This window comes from Rattus norvegicus, chromosome 14 (assembly GCF_021556685.1).
Source record: "Rattus norvegicus strain SHRSP/BbbUtx chromosome 14, alternate assembly SHRSP_T2T, whole genome shotgun sequence".
Lineage (NCBI taxonomy): Eukaryota > Metazoa > Chordata > Mammalia > Rodentia > Muridae > Rattus > Rattus norvegicus.
In genome coordinates this window covers 98,708,405-98,721,444 of record NC_141547.1, presented here as the reverse complement: position 1 = coordinate 98,721,444, position 13,040 = coordinate 98,708,405, and positions in this window count along the sequence as shown.

Below are 13,040 nucleotides of genomic sequence, written 5' to 3'. Positions count from 1 at the left end.
ACTAGTTAACTATTCTGTAAGTGGAATAGGGCTGGAGAGGTGGTCCAGTGGTTAGGAGCACTGGCTGCTCTCTTAGAGGACTCCACAGTGATTGTAATTCTAATTCCAGGGGATCCTCAGTATCCTCTTCTAGTCTCCACGGGGACTCCATGCATGTGGTCAGACATACAGGCAGGAAAAACACCCTACACATATCATATAAAATAAGTGAAATAAGGTAGACTTCTCTTTTTGTACTTCTAACACTTTTCCTGCAGAGTCATAATCTGATAGACTCAATGTATACAGTAAATTAATAACTGATCCCCACAGATTCATAACCTCAGCCGTTAACAGATGTTAAAGAATGACACCAAAGACAGAAGAGAAAGCCTCATCACTCAGAGTAAAACAAAGGGTTTTAGTCTGTTCTAACCAACTGTGACCTGTTAATCATTTACACTGGTTACCCAGGAAAACCATTCAGATCTGCGCTCCCGTGTTTAATAGGTTTCATGCCCATGTACTTATTGACTGACTGCAGGGTAGGAAGCTATTACAGCATTTGTTCTAAAGGAATAAGTTCTAAAGGAAATGGCCTAGCCTGGCCTTCTCTCTCCAGGTCTTATTTTTAAGTCATCACTTCCTTCTGCCACAGAGGTTTTCAAATGACATTGATTTCTTTGCATTCTAATAGGCACCACACCGGAAAGACCATCGAGCTGTCTCTAGTGCTCTCCAATTGTACTCTCCAGTGCTACCCTGTGGGAGAGGGCATTAGCACACAGCTTGACTCCTGGACATCAGGACAGTTCCTGGTAACTGCCATAGCTACCGAATCCAACCCACCCAGAACAGGGGGAATTTGAGGACAAAAGTTTTATCAATTTGGGAATTTGGTTTTGGTTTTTTTTATTGTTGTTTGAGACAGAATCTTTCTATACGACCTTGATTGGCCCACAACCTGCTGAGTTTTTTTTTTTTTCTTTTTTTTTTTCTTTTTTCTTTTCTTTTTTTTTTTTTTTCGGAGCTGGGGACCGAACCCAGGGCCTTGCGCTTGCCAGGCAAGCGCTCTACCACTGAGCTAAATCCCCAACCCACTGAGCTAAATCCCCCCAACCGAGAAGTTTTAAGGATATATCTTTGACGTATTTAAGGACACGCGAGTTGTATACACATGGGCACACACATATCTGTGAAATCATGTATGTAGTATTAGTTATGCAATATTAGTCTCACGTTTTAGAGATAGAAAGGGTGAAGCTGGAAAATGAAGTGTTTTGCACCGGGTCACACCCTGAGGCAGTTTCCTGACTTGGTTGCTGGTCCCGAACGCTTCTGTATCAGTCCACTCACTGGACGTTGGAGAAGACCCAGAACAGGCACATATCCTAGTGAGATGCAATGGGAAGGTCAGAGGTTCAGGCCATTCAGTTCGCTTTAAATAAAGCAACAAAAAAGACCATACCTGACTCTTGCCTTGATGGCGTCAAGGTCTATATTTAAGGTCTATATTACCGAGCAGATGCTTGGTACTAATTACATAAAAAGAAGAACGAATAATCAGATACAGTCTCAGCTGGTGTTAATTAAAATGCACAATCCCAAGTAGGAGGCACTTATTAAATAATCAAGTAGTCAGAGGCGGGGAATGCTCTAAATTATACATGGAAAGAAAGAAGCGTTCTGTTAGGGAAGAGGGTGCCACTGTAAGTGGACTTAAACCAGTGTTTTTCAGCCTGTAGGTCAAGCCCCTTTGGCAAACCTCTCTCTCCAAAATAGTTACTTTATGGTTCATAACAGTAGAAAAAATGCAGTTATGAAGTAGCAATGAAATAATTCCGTGGAGGGGCTGGGGATTTAGCTCAGTGGTAGAGCGCTTACCTAGGAAGCGAAAGGCCCTGGGTTCGGTCCCCAGCTCCGAAAAAAAAAAAAAAAAAAACCAAAAAAAAAAAAAAAAAAAAAAAAGAAATAATTCCGTGGTTGGGAATGAGTTACTGGAGGAGGGAATAGTCAGAAGACTGGAGTGCTAGGTGTGGACGTGCTTATTACCACAGCACCTGGGAGGTAGAGGTCAGAGGATCAGGAGCTCAAGGTCATCTTGCAGCTACACAGCTAGTTCAAGGCCAGCACTGGCTACATGAGACCCTGCCTGCATAACAGGCAGGGGTTGAAGGCTGTTGTATAGAACGGAGACAGGGGAGCTCCCAACCCACAGGTAGATTATACAGAGCCTTAGGGGCTCACAGTGGGCTTTAAACTTCATCCCAAGGACAGTGGGAGATCGCTAACACACTACAAGTGAGACCTGGTCTGCAAAGGGGTTCAAGGCCCTTGCAAAAGTAATTTCATGGGGCTGGGGATTTAGCTCAGTGGTAGAGCGCTTACCTAGGAAGCGCAAGGCCCTGGGTTCGGTCCCCAGCTCCGAAAAAAAGAATCAAAAAAAAAAAAAAAAAAAAAAAAAGTAATTTCATGAAGGGACACATTGTTTCTGGGCTGCATAAAGAGACAGTGGTGAAGAGAGCCTGGCAGGGCAGAGAGGGCAGCAGGCTCTGGGCAGAGGGCCTGAAAGGTGAAAGCAACATGCTGGAGGGTCACTGAGTTGTGGAAGGAAGAAGAAGGTAGAGAAGGTTTCGTTTTATGTTGTGACCATCACAGTTAACAGTGATGACAGGGCAGAGGGCAACGGTCCTCACATGAGGGCAGTAACGACATAGCTGGAACCCAAAACGAAAGCATTTTGCCCTTTGACTCTGTCACCCCACCAGGGAGGATGCCCTGTGGTTCAAGTAAGTACTGTTACTTCTCTTTTGCAGAAGCCGCTGGAAAACGAAAGTCTGGATTCCCGGAAGTCTCCACTTTCAGGTGCTGTACAACCCTGCCCTCTGCTGGCCAATTCTGGTAGACACCCAAGAAACTAAGCTGTAGAAACTGCAGGCACAGGCAGCAAAGACAGAGAGTTATGCTTACATACGTCTTGGTTACCTTTCTATTATCGTAACAAAACACCACGACCAAAGCAGCAGATAAAAAATTTTAATTGAGCTTACAGTTTCAAAGGACTATACCCCATGATGATGGAGCAAAGGCATGGCAACAGCAGGAACAGCTGAGAGATCACATCCTGAACCACAAACAAGACGCAGAGAGCACTCCAGGAATGATAGGACACTTTTGAAAGCTCAAAGCCAGGGGTTGGGGATTTAGCTCAGTGGTAGAGCGCTTGCCTAGGAAGCGCAAGGCCCTGGGTTCGGTCCCCAGCTCCGGGAAAAAAAAAAAAAAAAGAAAGCTCAAAGCCCCGCCCCCAGTGACACACCTCTTCCAACCAAGCCATACTTCCTAATCCTTCCCAAACAGTTCTACCAACTGGGCCCACTCTCATCCAAAGCACCACATTGTCACACTTCACTTCGGAAATGTTTCTGTCAGATTTAGGCTCAGAACAGTGTTCTTACAACTAAGGCACCCTCTGTAAATAATGCCAGCTCATGTTATCACAGGATGAAAAGGCATCCCATGGAAAGCTGAGAGAACACAAACTGTTCTGTAAATTGTGTTCTCACTCTCCTAGTGGAATGATCATAATAAACGATTGGTAATGAAATATAGAAACTTTAACTAGATCTCTAAATGACACTTTGGAAAGGTGTAAACATTACAAACTACAAACGAAATCATCCAAATTAAAATACAGGGTGTTCTAGTAGTCTCGAGACCTCTCTCTTGCTTCTATATTCACTCACTGTTCTGGCTACTGTGTCTATTTGTTTGAGTCAAGTTCTCAATGTGTACCCTTGAGTGGGCTTTGTGTTCATTAACTAGCCCAGGCTGATCTTGAACTGAATTCTTCTGTCTCAGCCTCTCAAGCACTGGGATTACAGGAGCACGTCGCCCCAGCCAGCTGCCTTCACCCTGACTTCTATCAGCAGAGATGAGCTTACCCTGTTCTTGAGTATCATATCGGTAGAGTCAACAGTGTGCTCTCTTGTATTGTGCCTCTTTGGCTTAACATAACCTGTGCCATTTCCTAAATTGTATATTGTAATAAATCCCTTTAAAAAAATCTTCAAACTTTTTTTTAAAATAAGGTGTTCTTTTTTTTTTTTTTTTGATTTATTTTATTTATTATATATCTAAGTACACTGTAGCTGTCTTCAGATACACCAGAAGAGGGCATCAGATCTCTTTACAGATGGTTGTGAGCCACCATGTGGTTGCTGGGAATTGAACTCATGACCTCTGGAAGAGCAGTTGGGTGCTCTTAACCGCTGAGCCATCTCTCCAGCCTCTTCAAACTTTTTTTTGTTTAAGATTTACGTGTATGTGTTGGTGCCCTTGGAGGTCAGAGAACATAGACCCCAGGAGCTAGATTTACAAGTCATTGTAGGTATCATAATATAATGTGGCAGGACGGAGTACCTTAGTGGACCTGGCTGGCTAAGGTGTCCCCCTGAACAACCAAGCCACGTGACAGACCTAGTATGAAGGTTTATTGGCAGAAAGGGAGGGGGACTTGGAGAAGGGGTAGAGGCACAGACGGAGACAGAGAAGGACTGAAGGAGAGGGGAGAGAGGAAGAGACTGGCCAGGAACACATATCGAAGAGAAGGGAGAGGGGAGGGGGGAGGGGAGGGGGAGAGGAAAGGGGGAGGGGGGAAAGGAGGGAGGTCAAACAGTTCTTATAGGCCAGGTTGGCTTGTACCTGGCAGGTAGCTACACAAGCTAGGTAGCTGTTGGGCAGAGCCCAGAAAAATTGTCAACAGTAGGTGTCCCAACGCAAGTGCTCAGAACCAAACTCTGTTCCTCTGTAAGAGTAACAAGCTCTCCTGACTTCCGAGCCATGCCTCCGCCCAGCGAACCATATATTAATACAGGAATTCTTGCAAAGACCTGGAGACTGGTCCTCAGCCACTGCACTGAGTAGGGCACACCTGCCTGGAACTCCAGCTCTGGGATTCCAAAACCATCTTCTCGCCTCTAGGGGTACCTGTGGCCTGTGTATGCACACAGATGCAGACACATAAATTAAAAGACATACCTAGAATCCCGCCATTTGAGAGGCTAAGGCAGGAGGATTCCCAAATGTCGAAGGACAGCCTGAGCTACATAGTGAGTTCCTAGCCAGGCTGAACTTCAAAAAAGGAAAAAAGTCGGGCTGGAGAGATGGCTCAGCGGTTAAGAGCACCCGACTGCTCTTCCAGAGGTCCTGAGTTCAATTCCCAGCAACCACATGGTGGCTCATAACCATCTGTAAGGAGATCTGATGCCCTCTTCTGGTGTGTCTGAGGACAGCTACAGTGTACTTATATATAATAAATGAATAAATCTTAAAAAAAAAAAAAGGAAAAAAGTCAAATGGTTTTATTTACTCTGTTGCTGAGGGGAATTTGAGTCACTTCAAGTTCATGACCGTGTGCGAGGGGGCACAGAAGAGAAGCCCCTGATGGACTCGCATGGTATGGCTAAGGGGAAGGGTTCTGGTGTGAATAAGAGAGAGAAAATATCCAGAGGCCTCTGGAAGAGTCCAGAGCAGAGAGATAGAAGTAGACTGGACATGGCCAGTGCTATCTGCAAAAGAAGTGAGAGACAGCAGAACGGTGAATAGCAAGAGACAGCAGGCGATGGCCGCGGCAGGGGGAAACCTTGACATTATATAGAAAACAAAACCGTATCTGGAAGGAGGTGAGAGAGGCCGGGATGCTACTAACATGGAGGCTTCCAGATGTGTAACAAGCGCTCCTGGAGACCTGACGGGCTTTGATTGGTAACCACAGGTGTGTGCCAATGTCTTAGTGTTCAATTGCTGTGAGCAGACACCATGACCACAGCAACTCTTATAAAGGAAAGCATTTAGCTGGGGCTGCCTTACAGGTCATCATGATGTGAAGCATGGTGCATGCAAGCAGACATATTACTGGAGATTTAAATAGCTAAGAGTTCTACATTTGGATCCACGGGTGGCAGGAAGGGACAGACTCTGGGCTAAGAGTGGGGTTTTGGAACCTCAAAGCCCAGCTCAGCGATACATTTATCCCAACAAGGCCACACCTACCCTGGAAAGGGCACTCCTCCTAATCCTTTCAAATAATGCCACTCCCTGAGCATTTAAATTTGTGAGCCTATGTGGGCCATTCTTATTCAAACTGCCACAAAAACCAAGTCTCTTGTGCCAGGGGAAGGAAATTATTCCTTTTGGAGATGGGGAACCTATTTCACAAGTTCTTGAGGAATACTGGCTTTTTATCTTACCACCAGAAATCCTTCTATAATCCAACATATCATTTCTGGATACATGGAGTGCCTGAGACCTACCAAATGGATTTTACATAATAGGCTGGCTAGTTTTTTTTTTTTTTTTTTTTTTTTTTATGCCAGCTTGACCCAAGCTGGAGTCATTTTGAAAAGGGGAGTTTTAATTGAAAAAATGCTTGGCCTGTAGGTAAGTCTATAGGGCATTTTCTTGATTAATGATTATGGGGGAGAACACAGTCTACTGTGGGAGGTATCTACCATCCCTGGGCTTGTGGTCCTGTGTAGGGGGTGGTTCTGATGATTTGAGAATCTGCATGTGAACACTGAAGGTCTTGTTCCCCAATTGGTTCTGATCGATCAATAAAGATGCTAGTAGCCAATGAGCTGGGAAGAACAGGCAGGACTTTCAGTTTTCCCACAGGCAGGCTAGCAGGCACAAGAGAGGAAGAAAATCTCGCCATGTTTCAGATGGTGAAAGAGCTATCAGCCATGTGAGATCTTGGGTGGAGTGGACACCGTCTGCTTCCCTGACTAGGCCTGGTGTAGCTGGCTGGATAGATATTAGAAAGTTAACTAAGCTGCCGGCAGATTTCGGGTGCTAAGCTGGGAGTGAAAAGAAAGGTGCTGTAGCAGAGAGAGGCTTAGAAGAGTCCAACCATTGAGCTAAAACATCACAAAGACGAGAGAGAGAGAGAGAGAGAGAGAGAGAGAGAGAGAGAGAGAGAGAGAGAGTTATTCATCCTCGGATCTGAAGAAACCTGGACGAAGCTGGTAGCGCTGTTCACCCAGAGCTTAAAGTCGAGTTGCGAAAACTGCATGCTATAGATGGCGCCCAACATGTGGAGAGATCCACTATTAATTTAGGAAGTATTGGGTGGTATATAAACACGCAAATGGTATACGTCTCAGAAGAGGGGGAAATTGGTTTCCCAGCAAACTGAGCTGAGTCATAGAGCCCCAGCATGAGAAAACTAGAACAAAGGAATACAGTCACCACCAGAGCGGTCTTAGGCCAAGAGGCTGGGAACACCTGGTATGCAGTCAGGCCACTACTAGGAGGAAGGCAGTGAGAGACAAACAATAAAAGCTACCTGCTTCCTATAAGCAGGTAATCAAAGGATAAAGTTTTAAAATTTGTCTTAATTATTTTTTTTTCTTTTTTCTTTTTTTCGGAGCTGGGGATCGAACCCAGGGCCTTGCGGTTGCTAGGCAAGCGCTCTACCACTGAGCTAAATCCCCAACCCCTTAATTATTTTTAAGGATAGAAGGAAATACAGATTTTACCCGAGCCACATGGAGATTTTGTCCTATGGGTTGGAACTAATACAAATAGCTTAAGATGAGAAGCAGTGCATCAGTGGGTAGACACAGCAAATATTAAGTTCTACAAAAGAAAAGAGCTAGAGATATTAAATAAATAAACGCTGTAAAGATGCATAAAAGTCTTGGTAGGACAGTTTCTTGGGATCTTTGAACATGGTCTACTCATGAGATTTCTTTGCCTGGTATGACAAAATTAGAGCCTGAAAATAGGTTTATGCAGTAATCAGAAGGGGATTTAAGTTTACATTATATAAATAACTCAGGCCTTGATCTCATGAAGGTCAAGGCAGGGGACAGCAAAAACACTGTCTCATTGGTTAATATTTGCTTAGATTGCTTGATTTGCCTCCAATTGTTTTATTAATCAAAATGAGTTATGAGTTTGGTGGTTATATTAAAATTCCTCTGGGAGAGTGGTCAAGCTAAACGTTCAATGAATCCTGGTTACTAGACCAAGGACATGGTATTTTAAAAGAGAGGCTCTACATTTGTGTTGACATAATATAGATTAGATGTGATAGGGAGAGACCACCTAAAGAACTATAAAAATTCAAAATAAAATCACACAAGACAGGTAAAGATTCATCATGCCATCCTTCACATGGCATAAATAAAGACTTCTTATAATTGGTTATTGATCAAATTAACTAATAAAAAAAGGACAACTGTCTTTCATTTGTTCAAACAAGGAGCATAGTTTCACCTTTAACTGATCTGTGCACCCTGCCACAACTCATTCAAAAATCTTAACGGTACCAAAACTCTGGTTGTGAGATTCATAGAGTGCAGAGCATACAGATCTGACATGATTCATCTGCTGGGATGCTAAACTGACCTGCAGTTCCAGCTCCCTGCTTCCTGATGCTGTCCAGAGGCTCGCTTCCAGGACAGCTTTAAGATTTCTGCTGCTGGGGCTGGAGAGATGGCTCAGTGGTTAAGAGCACCCGACTGCTCTTCCAGAGGTCATGAGTTCAATTCCCAGCAACCACATGGTGGCTCACAACCATCTGTAAAGAGATCCGATGCCCTCTTCTGGTGTATCTGAAGACAGCTACAGTGTACTTATATATAATAAATAAATAAAAAATCTTTAAAAAAAAAAAAGATTTCTGCTGTTGATTTCAAGTCATCTTCTTCATCCAACCGTTCAGACAGATCCAGTCAGAACTTCAGTCAAGCTATGAACCTTCCAAATAGACAGAGACTGGATAACAGATGGTAAAGCTAGCCTTACCATCTAAGTCTAACCGGTTTTTCTAACTTTCCTACCCCTCCCCACTCCTTTAGAGAATTTCTCATCACCCATATTCAGCAGTAAAAAGCTATGGAGAGTCATCAGCCCAATTCCTTGGGTTTGGGTGTCTGGTAATGGTTATTTTTACAAATTATACATAGGTTGTCATTTTAAAGTCTAATTTGGAAATGATCATAATTTTTTTTTTTTTTGGTTCTTTTTTGCGGAGCTGGGGACCGAACCCAGGGCCTTGCGCTTCCTAGGCAAGCGCTCTACCACTGAGCTAAATCCCCAACCCCTTTTAAATGTGTAGCCCAGGCTGGCCTCGAACTCGTGATCCTCCTGCCTCTGCCTCCTTCAGCAAATCCTACCGGCGTGCGCCACCACAACCGGCGATCATAATTTTTAACAAGAAGAAAATACATGGGATGGATTACTAATTTCATTCTTAGACAAGGAATTGTGTAGCCATAATCTCAGTTGATGAAATCTTTATAATTGATGTAAATTAAATATATAATTTCTTAGATTGGTACAGAATTTATATTGATACAGATTTTAGGTTTTCAATGATATAAATCTATATGTTAATACAAAATTTAAAATTAATATTGTTACTCTTAGATAGGCATTGTGCCTATACAACTCATTTAAAAATACGAGGATTAGACCCAGTCCTTCTAGTAGCTGTTTTACAAACTATTTAAGAAATGATCAAGTAACACGAGTTAAGGGCCAGATAAGCTCATGGTTATGTTAGATTATGATTGAATTATAATGAAGTGTTTTCACAGTTTGCTCAAACAAAAATAGCTAAGAGTAGTTAAGGTTTAACAATTCCGAGGTACTTTACTTAGATGGTCTTCAAAAACATCAAAAATCCACAAAATATAACGTTTAATGTTATTTCATTATTAAGGACCATTTGACCATTAGACATGTCTATTCCTGACAGCTTCCCCATTCTCCTTCAAAGAAAAATTGAGCATTGTTAACTCCAGGCAAGGTTGCTTATTGTAGCAAGGTAGCCATGGAGCAGAAATTACCATTTCTTTACAGACAAAATACTGTCTAAAAAGAAGAAAGAAAGAAAAAAAAAAGACACACTATACAAAATATTTGACTGATAGTTCTGCCAAGACAGGATGAAACAGTCCTTCATAATCCTGCTTTGCAAAGGTTTGTCAGATGATCTTGGACCAAAAGGCTAATGTTCCAACATTATAAAAATTAAGGGCTGTTCAGGTAGTCAGCTGTCTCTATAATTGTTTAAGTTTTAGAAGCTATATTTGGTCCTTTCTATATATCAGACAATATTTAATTCTCAGGTTTCTGATGGGGTTAAAAACTATTTATAGTCTCAAAATCAAACTCAAGTTGCTTAACATTGAGAGAGAGGTTACAAAATAAAAGACATAATTTCAGACAGTGCTACAGGCTAAAATCTAAGCAAAATTCATGGATAAAATTATAACTCTTTTTTTAAAAGATTTGTTTATTTGATATATATTAGCACACTGTAGCTATCTTTAGACACACCCGAACCCATTACAGATGGTTGTGAGCCACCATGTGGTTGCTGGGAATAGAACTTAGGACCTCTGAAAGAGCAGTCAGTGCTCTTAACCGCTGAACCATCTCTCCAGCCCATAACTCTTTACATGAGAAATGATGATAGAGTACTTTATCTAATTGACAAATGTAATAGACAATGTTATTTGTATATCATACTTTATACTTTACATTATTGCTATGGTTTTGTTCAGTTATATCTGAAGGAAAAAACATTTTTTTTAAATTGGACAAAAAAGATGAGATGTAGGGGGTGGTTCTGATGTTTGGATCAGAATCTGGGTGTGAACACTGAAGGTCTTATTCCCCAATTGGTTCTTGATCTATCAATAAAGATGCTAGTGGCCAGTAAGCTGGGCAGAATAGGCAGGACTTCCAGTTTTCCCAAAGGCAAGCTAACAGACACAGGGAAGGAGAAAAACCTTTCCACACTTCAGAGGGAGGAAGAGTGATCAGTCAAGTGAAGTCTCGGGCAGAATGGCCATCGGCCACTTCCTTGACTGGGTCTGGGGTAACAGGTGAGATATTAAAAACATAATTAAGCTGGGGACAGATTTAGAGGTCTAAACAATGAGAGGGTAACTGAGTAACTAAAGTTGAGGGCAGATTTAGGGTGCTGAGCTGGGAGTGAAAAGAAGGGTATCATAGCTGAGGGAGGCTTAGAAGAGCCCAACCATTGAGCTAAAACATATCAAAGATAAGCTAATGTGTATGTGTATCTTTCATCCACAGATCTGAGGAAACCTGGGTGGGACTGATAGTGTGGTCCACCCCCAACAGGGTAACAAAAACTAATGCTACAGTTCCTGGGCTGTATAAGAAAGCAGGCTGAGCAAGCTATGATGAGCAGGTCAATAAGCAGCACCCCTCCATGGCCTCACCATCAGTCCCTACCTCCAGGTTCCTGAGATCCTGCAGTTCCTGAGTTCCATCTCTGAGTTTGATGGACTGTCGAATAGAAACTGTTTCCTCCCAAACTGATTTTGGTCAAGGTTTTTATTCAAAACAATAGAAGCCAAACTACACAGAATGCCATTCTTCTGGTGTGGTAGAGGGGAGGAAAGCAGAGGGGGCAGAAGAAAGAGAAGAAGAAAGAGGAGGAGGAGAAGGAGGAAGAGGAAGAGGAAGAGGAAGAGGAGGAGGAGTACATTAAATGCCAGATGGTCCTACTAGACACTGCCCGGTGTTCCCAGCAAGGCTTCCCACTGCCCCTATGAGAACATTGATTTATTCATATCTGTAGTACTTTGTCTTGTCAGGTGGATTTTTTTTTTTTTACATTCTGGTGTTTATTTCCTCTGGTGTTAGCCAAATAAAGAGAAAGGGTTTCTTTTTTCTTTTCTCTTCTTCTTCTTCTTCTTCTTCTTCTTCTTCTTCTTCTTCTTCTTCTTCTTCTTCTTCTTCTTCTTCTTCTTCTCCTTCTTCTTCCCCTCCTCCTCCTCCTCCTCCTCCTTCTTCTTTTTAAGATTTATTTATTTTTATGAGAACACTGTAGCTGTCTTCAGACACACCAGAAGAGGGTATCAGACTCCATTATAGATGGTTGTGAGTCACCATGTGGTTGCTGGGAATTGAACTCAGAAAGACCAGTCACTGCTCTTAACTGCTGAGCCACCTCTCTCCAGCCCCAGAAAGGGTTTCAAAAGAGTTACTCAGAGACTTCACCAAGCTCTTGAAGCTTCAGTACCATGGAAATGAGTGTGGCCCCAGGTTTGAAATATTCTCCAGGTTAAAGTGGCTTATAAAATGGAGTGAACAGGGCGTGCTAAACAGGACTCCACTTCCTCCAAGGTCAGGAACACACAGGCTTCTTATAGACCAGTATGGCTCCTAGACCCTTCTTTGGCCCATCCCTGAAGAAGCCTTGGAATCCTGAGTGGCATGAAAAAATGACAAGGAACAATCAAAAACGACATTCGATGGCGGGGCTGGTCCATAGTCTGCAGAGCTGTCTCCATGGGGGCCCAACACAGGAATGTCTGAGCTACACAGGCCAGCCCCAGAGAGGACAACTACACAGGTGCTGGTTCCTAAGTCCTTCCCATCCTGTCCTGGAAGAGGAACCTGAGATGGGATAGGGAACAGGAAGAGACTCACAGCCCGCCAAACCAGAGAACTAACCCCACCCACTCTCACCTGGCCTGGTGACTTCTCCACCCTGAAACAGGCCTGAGCAGAAAGAAGAGGAGAAGGTTCAAGTTAGGCAACCCTGTGAGTTATGACTGAGGCAGCCATCTTAACCCTTTAAGCACTAAAACATTCTCGATAAGCCTTACCCCCTGAAACCGTCCCTCCTAGAGACCTGCTTACTTTGGCTATATGGAACTTCCTGTTGCTCAGGCCCAAAGTCGACTCCTTAACCCCACGCCGTACCAAGGAGCTATCTTTACATTACAGTCTCTACGACTTGAATTAAAAGAGTGATCTAGTATAGTTAGGGGGGCTTGTATCTAGGAATCCTGCTTTGAGCAAAGTAAGAATCAGTAGATTTGGGGGGTTGGGGATTTAGCTCAGTGGTAGAGCGCTTGCCTAGCAAGCGTAAGGCCCTGGGTTCAGTCCCCAGCTCTGAAAAAAAAAAAAAAAAGAATCAGTAGATTTTGAAGGAGTTATTTTGGTTTTTACTCTGTCTTTTGAGACAAACTTTCCTGTAGCTAAGGCTGTCCTCAAAACTCTTTATGTAA